Source organism: Emys orbicularis, chromosome 12 (genome assembly GCF_028017835.1).
Source record: "Emys orbicularis isolate rEmyOrb1 chromosome 12, rEmyOrb1.hap1, whole genome shotgun sequence".
NCBI classification, from domain to species: Eukaryota; Metazoa; Chordata; order Testudines; family Emydidae; genus Emys; species Emys orbicularis.
Window position 1 is genome coordinate 42,039,868 of NC_088694.1, and position 12,929 is coordinate 42,052,796.

Sequence of the window (12,929 nt, forward strand, 5' to 3'; positions counted from 1 at the left end):
GATTCTGAGAATGTTTGCAGTGTTGTTGTAGCTGTGTTGGCCCCAGGATAATAGAGAGACAAGGTAGGTGAGGTCATATCTTTTATTGGACCAACTTCTGTTGCTGAGAGAGACAAGCTTTCAAGCTACACAGACCTCAGATGTGAAGAAGAACCACCTTGTCTCTCTTTTTCAGTTTGACCATTATTACATTTTGTACTAGTTTTATCCTTTTTTTTCTAGGCTGTGTCCACATCCTATTCTCCTCTCCCCTAGGGAATGAATTCACTTTGGCTATGGATGATGCCAGTGGAACCACCCCAATGGAGTTCATTCTGTTGGGACTTTACAGCATGAGTTATCCACAGGTCCTGCTCTTTGTGGTCTTCTCTGCAATGTACCAGGTAACACTGCTTGGGCATTCTTTAATAATAGTTCTCATCAAGGTAGACCCATTATCAACACCCCTATGTACTTCTTCCTGAGTCACTTCTCCTTCTTTGTGATTTTCTACACCTCAGTGCCAGTGCCTAAGATGCTGGCAGATTTCTTGGATGAGGAGAAGAAGACCATTTCCCACGCTGGGTGCTTCATCCAACCTGATTGGCTTAATAGAGAACTCTTTGGTGAGCTTAAACACAAAAAGGAAGCTTACAAGAAGTTGAAACTTGGACAGATGACTAGGAAGGAGTACAAAATATTGCTCGAGCATGCAGGGGTGTAATCAGGAAGGTTAAAGAACAACTGGAGTTGCAGCTAGCAAGGGATGTGAAGGGTAACAAGAAGGATTTCTATAGGTATGTTAGCAACAAGAAGGTCAGGGATAGTGTGGGACCCTTACTGAATGGGGAAGGTAACACAGTGACAGATGATGTGGAAAAAGCTGAAGTAGTCAATGCTTTTTTTGCCTCGGTCTTCACAGACAAGGTCAGCTCTCAGACTGCTGCACTGGGCAACACAGTATGGGGAGGAGGTGAGCAGCCCTCAGTGGTGAAAGAACAGATTAAGGACTATTTAGAAAAGCTGGATGTGCACAAATCCATGTGTCCAGAACTAATGCATCCAAGGGAGCTGAGGGAGTTGACTGATGTGATTGCAGAGCCATTGGCCATTATCTTTGAAAACTTGTGGTGATCAGGGGAGGTCCCGGACAATTGGAAAAAGGCAAATATAGTGCCCATCTTTAAAACAGGGAAGAAGGAGTATCTGGGAAACTATGGACCAGTCAGCCTCACCTCAGTCCCTGGAAAAATCATGGACCAGGTCCTCAAGGAAACCATTTTGAAGCACTTGGAGGAGAGGAAGGTGATCAGGAACAGTCAACATGGATTCACGAAGGGCAAGTAATGCCTGACCAACCTGATTGCCTTCTATGATGAGATAACTGGTTCTGTGGATATGGGGAAAGTAGTGGACATGATAAATCTTGACTTTAGCAAAGCTTTTGATACGGTCTCCCACAGTATTCTTGCCAGCAAGTTAAAAAAAGTATGGATTGGATGAATGGACTATGAGGTGGATAGAAAGCTGGCTAGATTGTCGGCCTCAATGGGTAGTGATAAATGGGTCTATGTCTAGTTGGCAGCCAGTATCAAGCGAAGTGACCCAGGGGTCTGTTCTGGTGCCGGTTTTGTTCAACATCTTCATTAATTATCTTGATGTTGGGATGGATTGCACTGTCAGCAAGTTTGCGGATGATACTAAGCTGGGGGGAGAGGTAGATACGCTGGAGGTTAGGGATAGCATCCAGAGGGACCTAGACAAATTGGAGGATTGGGCCAAAAGAAATCTGATGAGGTTCAACGAAGACAAGTGCAGAGTCCTGCAGTTAGAATGGAAGAATCCCATGCACTGCTACAGGCTGGGGACCGACTGGCTAAGCAGCAGTTCTGGAGAAAAGGACCTGGGGATTACAGTGGACAAGAAGCTGTATATGAGTCAACAGTGTGCCCTTGTTGCCAAGAAGGCTAATGGCATATTGGGCTGTATTAGTAGGATAATTGCCAGCAGATCAAGAGAAGTGATTATTTTCCTCTATTCGGCACTGGTTTGGCTACATCTGGAGTATTGCATACAGTTTTGGGCCTCTCCAGTACAGAAAGGATGTGGACAAATTGGAGAGAGTCCATCAGAGGACACTGGGAATGATTAGGGGGCTGGGGCACATGACTTATCAGGGGAAGCTGAGGGAACTTGGCTTATTTAATATGCAGAAGAGAAGAGTGAGGGGGGATTAGATAGCAGCCTTCAATTAACTGAAGGGGGTTTCCAAAGAGAATGGAGCTAGGCTGTTCTCAGTGGTGGCAGATAACAGAACATGGATCAATGGTCTCAAGTTGCAGTAGGGGAGGTCTAGGTTGTATATTAGGAAACACTATTTCACTAGGAGGGTGATGAAGCACTGGAATGGGTTACCTAGGGAGGTGGTGGAATCTCCATTCTTAGAGGTTTTTATGGTCCGGCTTGAGAAAGCCCTGGCTGGGATGATTTAATTGGGGATTGGTCCTGCTTTGAGCAGGGGGTTGGACTACATGACCTCCCGAGGTCCCTTCCAACCCTGGTATTCTATGATGCAGCTCTACTGTTATGTGGCCATGGGGACCACAGAGTGATTGTTCTTGATAGTCATAGCTTATGAACATTTCATTGCTGTGTGCCACCCCTTGCACTACCTGTTCCACATGAACAGGACATTCTGAAGACAACAACGAAGAAGCCACACAGTGGTAATGGCTCATCGACAAAGACACTAGGCTGTGCAATAGCTTAGCCTCCCTGTGGACATTTCAGGAAGCCTGTAAGTAATGGCTGCTGTGACTCTGCAAGGGCATGTGACCAGACCACAATACTTTGGATTGCATGCTGGGTACCTGTATTTTTCCACAAACTGGGCTGGGAAATGTTTCTGGAACAAAGGATTCCCGCCAAATGCTAAAGCTATATAAGGTAGGGATTGACCTCCTCTGTTGTTCTTCCCCACAACTCAGCACCTGAGAGAAGCTCTGGAAGAAAAGGACTTGGTATGAGGGTGGGGAGCCCAAGCTGCAAAGCAAGTGCAGCTTGTGCCTTGACAACCTGCAAGTCTGCTTGTATCATCAGTCAGGGTGAGAAATTACTAATTCATATGCAATCTTTCTAGTATCTTAGACTTAGTTTGCGGTTTTGTTTATTTACTAGGTAATCTGCTTTGATCTGTTTGCTATCCCTTATAATCACTTAAAGTCGATCTTTTTGTAGTTAATAAACTTGTTTTATGCTTTAATCTAAGCCAGTGTGCCTTTGAATGAAGTGTTTGGGGAAAATCTCAGCTTGGTTAACACCAGTGTGCATTGTCCTCTCCACATTGAGGGAGGGGCAAACTATTTATGAGCTTACATTGTACAAATCCCTTTGCAGTGCAAGACGGCATAATTTTGGATTTATACTCCAGAGGGGGATGCGTGCCTGGGGAGCTTGGAAATTGGCTGGTGTCTAGTGTTTGAACTCAGATAGCCCAGTTTGGGTGAGTGGTGCCACCTGCTGTCATGTTGGGTGATAACAAGGCCTGGATGAGGCTGGCTGCGTCCCCAACCCAGCTGTGTGTCTTAGAGGGGCACAGAGATTCCCGCAGCTCCCAGACAGCACCCCAGGGGTGATAACCTATCACAACACCAATCTGGTGGGGTTGCAAACCCTTTAGAGGACAGGATTAGAATTCAAAACAACCTTGACAGATTGGACAACTGGTCTGAAATCAACAAGATTAAATTCAATAAAGGAAGTGCAAAGTACTACATTTAGGAAGGAAAAAAAAACAAATGCAAAACTACGGAAATGGGAAAATGTATTAGGCAGTAGTACTGCTGAAAATAATCCGGGTGTGATAGTGGATCACAAATTGAATATGACTCAACAAAGTGATGCAGTTACAAAAAAGGCTAATATCTTTCTGGGGTGTATTAACAGGGGTGTCATGTGAAAGACATGGGAAGCAATCGTCATGCTATATTTTGCACTGGTGAGGCCTCAGCTGGAGTACTGTGTCAAATTCTTGGTCCCATGCTTTTTAGGACTGTAGGCCTGGCCTGACATAAGTAATTAAACTTGGGAGAGGCCTCATTTCTTAGAAGACAGGAGTAGGGAGATAAATTGATTAGCAGGCTTAAAAAAGAATATCTGTGCTAACCAAGAAAGTAAATGGGTCAGTAAGCTAAGAGACAAAATGTTTAAGCCAGCCAAGATAAGAGGGAGAACACCCAGGAAAGCATTTATTATGAACAAGATAACAATAGGCAGGATAAGTCAGGAAAGTAAAGAAGAGGCAAAGAGTAGTTTGAGCATGGAAAGTGCATGAGCAAAACATGCCATATAGAGATTGGTTCCTGCAAACTAACCAAGCTAATCCAAAACCATGTGATGCAATGCATAGTAATTGCAATGTAATATGTAAATGTGAATGAAGGAAGAGGTTTGCTGTGCCACTTTGGATGTGTGGTACTCCCTATTCCCACCCTCTTTGCTTGAGTCTGATCGGCTCAACATGGCTTTGCTGTATGCCAAATAAAGGAACCTGAGTGAGGAGACTGGAGTCATACTGCGTTCTTGGGGAACTGAATGGAAAAGGTCTTGGGATAACCCCAACACGCTTTAGGAAACGTGGATTAATTGGAGAAATTCTGGAGGAGAGTAACAAAAATGATAAAAAGTTTCAAGAAACCTGACTTATGAGGAAAGGTTAAAAAACTGGGCATGATTACTCTTGAGAAATGAAGACTGGGGAAGGGGGAGATCTGACAAAAGTTTTCAGATATGTTCAGGATGGTGATCAACTGTTCTTCGTGTCCATTGAAGGTGGGACAAGAAGGAATGAGCTTGAACTGTGGCAAGGGAGATTTAGGTTAGACGTTAGGAAAGCCTTTATAATTAGAAGGATAATTAAGCTCAGGAACAGGCTTCTAAGTGAGGTTCTGGAATCTCCATCATTGGAGGTTTTTAAGAACAAGTTGGACAAACACTTGTCAGGGATGGTCAGGTTTATTTCATCCTCCTGAGAACAAGGGGCTGGTCTAGATGACCTCTTGGGGTCCCTTTCAGCCCTGTATTTCCAGGATTCTATTATTGTAATACTCTTAGCAGCCTTTCACAATCCTAACATTATCTGTGCTGCTTGAGGAGCAGGTTAGGGACTGAATTGTGACTTAGAGTACGAGTGCGGTATCTAGATCCCTTCTTGCTCTGTGAAGGGACTAATCTGCGCCAGTCCTATGCCTGGCCAATCCAGAACAGTTTCTCTGTGCCAGTTAGCATTGTCTCTATGGAGGATGTTATCCCACCTTCCCTACATTCCATGCTATGGGTAGCTCATTCAGGGTAATAAAGGAGCATCTGACATTCTCATAGTCCCCATGTATGGTCATGTCATAACTATAAAGGGAAGGGTAACATCCCTCCTGTGTACAGTATTATAAAATCCCTCCTGGCCAAAAACTCCAAAATCCTTTTACCTGTAAAGAGTTAAGAAGCTCAGGTAACCTGGCTAACACCTGACCCAAAGAACCAATAAGGGGACAAAATACTTTCAAATCTTGGTGGGGGGAAGGCTTTTCTTTGTGCTCTTTGTTTTGGGGGTTGTTCGCTCTTGGGACTGAGAGGGACCAGACATCAATCCAGGTTCTCCAAATCTTTCCGAACAAGTCTCTCATATTTCAAACTTGTAAGTAAACAGCCAGGCAAGGCGTGTTAGTTTTTATCTTTGCTTTCTCAAATTCTAAATGTACCTTTTGCTAGAGTGTTTATCTCTGTTTGCAGTAGCTTTGAACCTAAGGCTAGAGGAAATTCCTCTGGGCTCTTTAAGTTTGATTACCCTGTAAAGACAGTTTCCATCCTGATTTTACAGAGATGATTTTTACCTTTTTCTTTAATTAAAAGCCTTCTTTTTAAGAACCTGATTGATTTTTCCTTGTTTTTAGATCCAAGGGGGTTGGATCTTGATCCACCAGGAGTTGGTGGGAGAAAGGAGGGGGAATGGTTAATTTCTCCTTGTTTTAAGTTCCAAGGGGTTTGGATCATGATCCACCAGGAGTTGGTGGGAGAAAGGAGGGGGGATGGTTAATTTCTCCTTGTTTTAACATCCAAGGGGTTTGGATCTTGATCCACAAGGAGTTGGTGGGAGAAAGGATGGGGATGGTTAATTTCTCCTTGTTTTAAGATCCAAGGGGTTTGGATCTGTATTCACCAGGGAATTGGTGAAGAGTCTCTCAAGGCTACCCAGGGAAGGGAATTAGCACTTTGGGAGTGGTGGCAGCAGACCAAACCTAAGCTGGTAGTTAAGCTTAGAAGTTTCATGCAGGCCCCCACATTTGTACCCTAAAGTTCAGAGAGGGGAAGCAGTCTTGACATGGTGGCAGAGCGGTGGGATCATTTTAAACCAAAAGCCAGTAAGATTTTTTTTCTCCTTTCTAGCTGCTTAGAAAGCAGAGCTGAAGGTAGATGCATATCTTATCTCTCCTTGCCTGAAGGCAGAGGTGTTAAGTTTTTTTAACAAGGGTCTTTGTTAAGAGAAGGATTCAAGCAGTGAGCAAACAGCTGGCAAAAGGAATTTACAAGCTGAATTGTTTTTTTTTTCTTTCTACTTCTCGGGGATAGCTAGTTAGAAAGTCTCTGTTACCTGAGCAGCCTGAGCTGAGTGCATCCCACTTTCAGTGAACTGCAGAGGGGGTGTGACCCAGCACAAGAAAACAGGAAAACGAGTACCAGGGATGTAGCTAACAAACTAGAACTGGCCAGACTAGAAGCAGAAGAAAATGAAAGGAAACATCAGAGACTGCTCCAATCAAAAAAAAAAAGAGATGGAGCTGAAAAAAAAAAAAGAAATGAAGGAGAGAGAAAGAAAAGAGAAAGCCAAAAAGGGGGCCCACAAGACAGCTATGGACCTAAAAAAAAAAGAGAGATGGAGGAGAGAGAAAGAGAAAGGAAGCATGAACTGGAATTAGCACGGGCTAGGCCGGATAAACCAGCCAATCCTAGCAACCCCTCTCCAGGTACCACTTCCCATCCCAAAAAATTCCCCACCTACAAGGCAGGCGATGATACTGAGGCCTTCTTAGAAAATTTTAAAAGGGCCTGCCTTGGGTACAGCATCACTACAGACCAGTACATGGTAGAGCTGAGGCCGCAGCTCAGTGGACCCTTAGCAGAGGTGGCGGCTGAAATGCCTAAGGAACACATGAACAGTTATGAACTTTTTAAAAACAAGGCCAGAATCAGAATGGGGCTAACACCTGAGCATGCCCATCTGCGGTTCAAAGCCCTAAAGTGGAAACCAGTCGTGTCATTTACCCGACATGCCTACCACATTGGGAAAAATTGGGATGCCTGGATATCAGGAGCAAATGTTAAATCTAGGGAAGAGTTGCCCTTCCTAATGCAAATGGAGCAGTTTTTAGAGGGTGTTCCTGAGGAAATAGAAAGGTACATCCTAGATGGGAAGCCCAAAACTGTAAGCGACGCAGGGCAGATTGAAGCCAAATGGGTGGAGGTGGCAGAAAAGAAAAAAAATAGTAGCAGTTGGAGCGAATATCAGAAGGGGCAACCCGAAACAAAACCTTACCACTGGGGACAACCCAAGGCCCCACCTACATCTCAAGGGAAACCCCAGACGCCTTCTCACCCCACCACACCAGTCTCCAGCAACCAACATCGCCCCGGTGATACCTTAGCAGGGCGATGTTTTAAATGTAATGAACTGTGACATATAAAGGCCCACTGCCCCAAGAACCCCAACCGATTACAGTTCATCACACCACAATCACACCAAAGATCCCCAGGCCCAGATGCCTCTCTCATACCCTCGGAGCGAAGGAAAACCTTGAGAGTGGGCGGAAAGAAGGTTATCACTTGGAGGGACACTGGGGCACAAGTGTCAACTATCCACCAATCCCTAGTGGACCCCAAACTCATCAACCCGGAGGCTCCAGTGACAATTCAACCCTTCGTGTCACAGTCTGTAACCTTGCCTACAGCCAAGTTGCATGTCCAGTACAAGGGCTGGTCAGGAATGTGGACTTTTGCAGTCTATGACAATTATCCCATCCCCATGCTGCTGGGGGAAGACTTGGCCAATGATGTGAAGTTAGCCAAGAGGGTGGGAATAGTCACCCGCAGTCAGGCTAAGCAAGCCTGCACCCCCATCCCTGTTCCTGAGCCGTCCACCAGGGCCCCGTCTGTGTTACCAGAGACCCAGCCAAAGGTGGTGGAACCGAATTCCCTGCCAACGACTGCAACAGCCGTAGTGGATCCAATCCCAGAGACCCAGCCAAAGCCAGTCCCAGAACCGGAACTGGCAACACTACAGGCACCAGAACCATTGCCAGCACTGAGTCCAGCGCTTGCAAACCCATCTACAACTCCAACGCCAGAGGGCACTAGCGAGCCTAAACTGGCAAAAGCAGCAGGTAACCCTACCCAAGAGGCTCAGCCAGAGCATGAAATACAACATAGTGCACCAGCGGACGGCGGTTCACAGTCATCGGAAACAGCCCCAGCACCAGCATCGCTTCCAGAGGGACCAAGCCCAAGTCCACAGTCCAAGGAGGAACTAATGTCTCCAGCATCAAGGGAACAGTTCCAGGCCGAGCAGGAAGCAGATGACAGCTTTCAGAAAGCTTGGGTGGCGGCACGGAACACCCCACCGCCTCTCAGCTCTTCCAACCGATCCCGGTTTGTGGTAAAACAAGGACTTTTATACAAGGAGACTCTTTCTGGTGGGCACCAGGAAGACTGGCATCCTCAAAGACAGTTGGTAGTTCCCACTAAGTATCGGGTAAAGCTCTTGAACTTAACCCATGATCATCCCAGTGGCCATTCTGGGGTGAACAGAACCAAAGACCGGTTGGGGAAGTCCTTCCACTGGGAGGGAATGGGCAAAGACGTTGCTAATTATGTCTGGTCTTGTGTGGTGTGCCAACGAGTGGGAAAGCCCCAAGACCAGGTCAAAGCCCCTCTCCAGCCACTACCCATAATTGAGGTCCCATTTCAGCGAGTAGCTGTGGATATTCAGGGTCCTTTCCCAAAGAAGACCCCCAGAGGAAAGCAGTACATACTGACTTTCATGGATTTTGCTACCCGATGGCCGGAAGTAGTACCCTTAAGCAACACCAGGGCTAAAAGTGTGTGCCAGGCATTAGCAGACATTTTTGCCTGGGTAGGTTGGCCCTCCGACATCCTTACAGATTTGGGAACTAATTTCCTGGCAGGGACCATAAAAAACCTGTGGGAAGCTCATGGGGTGAATCACTTGGTTGCCACCATCAAACCAATGGCCTGGTGGACAGGTTTAATGGAACTTCGGGGGCCATGATACGTAAATTCGTAAATGAACACTCCAATGATTGGGACCTGGTGTTGCAGCAGTTGCTTTTTGCCTACAGGGCTGTACCACATCCCAGTTTAGGGTTTTCACCATTTGAACTTGTGTATGGCCGCGAGGTTAAGGGGCCATTACAGTTGGTGAAGCAGCAATGGGAGGGGTTTACGCCTTCTACAGGAACTAACATTCTAGACTTTGTAAGCAACCTACAAAGCACCCTCCAACACTCTTTAGCCCTTGCTAAAGAAAACCTAAAGAATGCTCAGGAAGAGCAAAAGGCCTGGTATGATAAACATTCCAGAGAACGGTCCTTCAAAGTAGGAGACCAAGTCATGGTCTTAAAGGCGCTCCAGGCCCATAAAACATTCCAGAGAACGGTCCTTCAAAGTAGGAGACCAAGTCATGGTCTTAAAGGCGCTCCAGGCCCATAAAATGGAAGCATCGTGGGAAGGACCATTCACGGTCCAGGAGCGCCTAGGAGCTGTTAACTATCTCATAGCATCCCCCAACATAAAGCCTAAGGTATACCATGTTAATTCTCTTAAGCCCTTTTATTCCAGAGAATTAAAGGTTTCCCAGTTTACAGCCCAGGAAACAGATGACGCGGAGTGGCCTGAAGGTGTCTTCTACGAAGGAAAAAGTAATGGTGGCGTGGAAGAGGTAAACCTCTCCGCGACCCTTGGATGTCTGCAGCGGCAGCAGATCAAGGAGCTGTGCACTAGCTTTGCACCAATGTTCTCAGCCACCCCAGGATGGACTGAATGGGCATACCACTCCATTGATACAGGTAATGCTCACCCAATTAGAACCCCACCCTACCGGGAGTCACCTCATGCCCAAACTGCTATAAAAAGGGAGATCCATGACATGCTACATATGGGTATAATCCGCCCCTCTAAGAGTGCATGGGCATCTCCAGTGATTCTAGTTCCCAAACCAGATGGGGAAATATGCTTTTGCATGAACTACCGTAAGCTAAATGCTGTAACTCGTCCTAACAACTATCCAATGCCATGCACAGATGAGCTATTGGAGAAATTGGGACATGCCCAATTCATCTCTACCTTAAACTTAACCAAGGGGTACTGGCAAGTACCACTAGATGAACCCGCCAAGGAAAGGTCAGCCTTCGTCACCCAGGCAGGGGTGTATGCATTTAATGTACTCCCTTTCGGGCTGCAAAATGCACCCGCCACCTTCCAAAGACTTGTAGATGGTCTCCTAGTGGGACAGGAAGAATCTGCAGTTGCCTACCTCGATGATGTGGCCATTTTTACTAATTCATGCGCAGAACACCTGGAGCACCTGGGGAAAGTCTTTGAGCGCATCAGGCAGGCAGGACTAACTGTTAAGGCAAAAACAGAGTGACTTACCTGGGGCACCAGGTGGGTCAAGGAACTATAAATCCCCTACAGGCCAAAGTGGATGCTATCCAAAAGTGGCCGGTTCCAAAGTCAAAGAAACAGGTCCAATCCTTCTTAGGCTTGGCCGGATATTATAGGCGATTTGTACCACACTACCGCCAAATCGCCGCCCCGCTGACTGACCTAACCAGAAAGAAACAGCCAAATGCAGTTCAGTGGACGGATGAGTTTCAAAGGGCCTTTAACCAGCTTAAGGCGACACTCATGTCTGACCCTGTGCTAAGGGCCCCAGACTTTGACAAACCGTTCCTAGTAACCACAGATGTGTCCGAGCGGGGCGTGGGAGCAGGAAGGACCGGATCAAAAATTCCATCCTGTTGTGTTTCTCAGCAAGAAACTGTCTGAGAGGGAAAGCCACTGGTCAATCAGTGAAAAGGAATGCTACGCCATTGTGTACGCACTGGAAAAGCTACGCCCATACGTTTGGGGATGGCGTTTCCAACTACAAACAGACCATGCTGCGCTACAGTGGCTTCATACCGCCAAGGGGAATAACGAGAAACTTCTTCGGTGGAGTTTAGCTCTCCAAATTTTCAATTTTAAAATACAACACATTTCAGGATCTTCTAACAAAGTGGCTGATGCACTCTCCCGGGAAAGTTTCCCAGAGTCAACTGGTTAAACATTGTTCTTGAAATGTGAAACATGTTGTTAGTTTTTATATAATCAGTAGTATGTCTAAAGGTGCATGTGTCTTATTAACTCTGTTTTCTCCTAGAGCTCCAGGAAGAAATCACAGCCAGTGTGGAACCGGCTGTCCAACACTATCTGTGATTTGGGGGGTATGTCATAACTATAAAGAGAAGGGTAACATCCCTCCTGTGTACTGTACTATAAAATCCCTCCTGGCCCAAAACTCCAAAATCCTTTTACCTGTAAAGGGTTAAGAAGCTCAGGTAACCTGGCTAACACCTGACTCAAAGAACCAATAAGGGGACAAAATACTTTCAAATCTTGGTGGGGGGAAGGCTTTTCTTTGTGCTCTTTGTTTTGGGGGTTGTTCGCTCTTGGGACTGAGAGGGACCAGACATCAATCCAGGTTCTCCAAATCTTTCTGAACAAGTCTCTCATATTTCAAACTTGTAAGTAAACAGCCAGGCAAGGCGTGTAAGTTTTTATCTTTGTTTTCTCAACTTGTAAATGTACCTTTTGCTAGAGTGTTTATCTTTGTTTGCTGTAACTTTAAACCTAAGGCTAGAGGAAATTCCTCTGGGCTCTTTAAGTTTGATTACCCTGTAAAGTTAGTTTCCATCCTGATTTTACAGAGATGATTTTTACCTTTTTCTTTAATTAAAAGCCTTCTTTTTAAGAACCTGATTGATTTTTCCTTGTTTTTAGATCCGAGGGGGTTGGATCTTGATCCACCAGGAGTTGGTGGGAGGAAGGAGGGGGGGATGGTTAACTTCTCCTTATTTTAACATCCAAGGGGTTTGGATCTTGATCCACCAGGAGTTGGTGGGAGAAAGGAGGGGGATGGTTAATTTCTCCTTGTTTTAAGATCCAAGGGGTTTGGATCTGTATTCACCAGGGAATTGGTGAAGAGTCTCTCAAGTCTACCCAGGGAAGGGAATTAGCACTTTGGGAGTGGTGGCAGCGGACGAAATCTAAGCTGGTAGTTAAGCTTAAAAGTTTCATGCAGGCCCCCACATTTGTACCCTAAAGTTCAGAGTGGGGAAGCAGCCTTGACAGGTCATTTAGCATGTGTCTCAGTTGTGCTCTCCACCAAACTGGACAGACTTGTCTCTTTTAATATCCCTTACTTCAGCAGAACCCCACTGAACACAGATGATGTTTCACAACCTTCTGGGAACCCCCCTCAACTGTGTCTATGTCATTCTGGTAAGGCAGCATGCAGACTTGTTACAAATGAGAAACTGAGGCCAAGAAATATGAATTTACATGCTACCAGGCCCTACAGGGAGTTAGTGACGGATCAGGGAATTGAAGTGATCTCTTCTGAGGGCCAGCATGATCCACAAGACCGTTTTAGTTTTCCCACACTAAAAGAAGGAATCACATATCATTTTAGGTTTCTTGCATGAGTGGTATTTTTTGTCTTCCTCATTTTGGGGCTTTCTCACACACTGCATCCAATGCTTTGACTTGGGGAGGTACAAGATGTGCTTCTGGATTCAGCAATTAATGGAACTATCCCATACATCATTGCAAGTGGTGTGTGT